This window comes from Myotis brandtii, unplaced genomic scaffold, assembly GCF_000412655.1.
Source record: "Myotis brandtii unplaced genomic scaffold, ASM41265v1 scaffold583, whole genome shotgun sequence".
NCBI lineage: Eukaryota > Metazoa > Chordata > Mammalia > Chiroptera > Vespertilionidae > Myotis > Myotis brandtii.
The window spans coordinates 186,671-188,509 of NW_005370191.1; the positions used below are offsets into that span (position 1 = coordinate 186,671).

Genomic DNA, 1,839 nt, shown 5'->3' on the forward strand with positions numbered 1-1,839 from the left:
GGGGTGGGGGTGCCCCCGGGGTACTCCCTGGCTGCCCCCTGACACGTGACGCGCGACCGCCGTGGAGGCCGCCGCTAGTGACATCGCCGGCTTCTGATCAGTCAGTCGGCTTCCTCCAGGAAGCCCGCCGGTGTTGAAAGGTGCGTTTATCAGGGGTCCTGGGATACACGCACTAAGTGAGGAACCTACTGATTCACAACAGCCCGAGGCGGTGCTGGCCGGGGAGACCTGGAGTTTGTCTGGCTCTGCCATTGACTAAGAATTGGCTCTCTCGTAGTAACTAGGAGGTAATGTTGTTCGCAGTCTCATCCCCGGCCCCCACTCCACTCCCTTCCTGGAGTGCTGAAATCATTAGAATAAGTGAATGTGAAAGGCTTTGAAAGGATGATAACTACTATGCAAATGTAAAATGTAGATCGACACCTCCTTTGTTTAAAGAGGTTTTCCGGAATGACTTTTCTGAATCCCTGAACCTTTTAGGATGAAAAAGTTGTGTGTGTTTTCACGATTTTCCTTGGAAGTCATTCTAGAATGTATACTCTACCGCCCAGCTTCCTAAAATAGCTGTTACCAAATACAAAATAATCCTTCTCAAAACAGGGAAAGTAAGTTCCAACTTGTGCCGTAACCGGTAGCGGACCTTAGGAGCAGCCAGTGAGAAGCCTTTTGTTCCTGCACCGAATACCTTGCTCTCCCCCCAGGCTTCTATGCATTTGTAGTTTTAGTGTCCGCTTTTTTCAGTTCTCTTGTCTTTCTTGCAGACGGGATTCCTGCCTCTGTTGTCCGTCAAACAGGCCCGGAAATGGAAGTTATTTAAAGCCAGGGCTCCTGTCCTGATTCCATCCATTACCAACTGTGGCCTTGGGCAAATTATTAATCTCTCTCCTCTGGATTATATAGTAAAGCATTTAACACAGTGCTTGGCACAGGGCAAGTACTTCACAAATGTTAGGTAATAGCGACTTTTGATTACACACAACCCACAATATTCAGATTATTAATACTGTATGAAAATGTATCAACAGAATCCAGTCTTGGATCAGAATTTTTCTCCTAGAATATGCTTATGACAGCTGGGTATTTTTGTTTGTTTTTTTTACTCAAAAGCTTTTTGCCCTAGCCAGTTGCTCAGTGGATAGAGCGTCGGCCCGTGAATTGAAGGGTCCAGGGTTGGATTCCTTCCTAGGGCATGTACTTCGGTTGCAGACTCGATCCCTGGCCCTGGCCCTGGCCCTAGTCAGGGTGCCTGCAGGAGGCAACAAATTCACGTCAGTGTTTCTCTCTCTCAGCCTCTCCCCCTCCCTCCCACTCTCTAAAAATCAATGGAAAGATATCCTCTGGTGAGGATTAAAAAAAATTTTTTTAAAGCTTTTGTTGTTGCTTTTTATTTGTTTTTTAACTTTGCTAGATTGTGTTCTGGGTGGTTGGAAGTTATCAGCAGTCTAACCTCTGAATGAGTGAGGTCTTAGCATGTCTTATTATTAACTAGATGCTCAGTGCACAAATTCATGCACAGGTGGGGTCCCTCGGCCTGACCAGCAATCGGGGTGTCTTGCCTAGTCCCCAATGGGGGCCGGCCAGCCGGGGAGGGACCGCAGGAGGTTGGCCAGTGGGGAGGGACTGCGAGAGGGGTCCAGAGCGTGTCTGGGACGTCTCGCCCAGTCCCAGTCCGCTGGACCCCAGCAGCAAGCTAACCTACCAGTTGGAGCATCTGCCCCCTGGTGGTCAGTGTGCATCATAGTGACTGGTTGAGTGGTCGACCAATTGGTGGGGCACTTAGTTTATTAGGCTTTTATATATATACTAGAGGCCCGGTGCACAAAAATTTGTGCACTGGGG

General features: G+C 48.7%; 1 protein-coding gene across 3 annotated transcripts in view; it reads left to right on the plus strand.

The window, feature by feature from the left end:
- The window catches only part of POP7 (POP7 homolog, ribonuclease P/MRP subunit), a 13,871-nt gene that overhangs the window by 1,486 nt on the left and 10,546 nt on the right, over window positions 1-1,839 (plus strand). Inside the window, exon 1 of one of the 3 annotated variants that reach the window (XM_005879108.2) lies at window positions 7-140. The exons of 1 other annotated variant lie outside the window; for it this stretch is intronic. The gene's annotated coding sequence lies outside the window, so the exon portion shown is untranslated. Of the gene's footprint in view, window positions 1-6; window positions 141-217; window positions 288-1,839 lie in introns of those variants that run through there. One more of the 3 variants, XM_014550162.1, reaches the window with a different exon arrangement.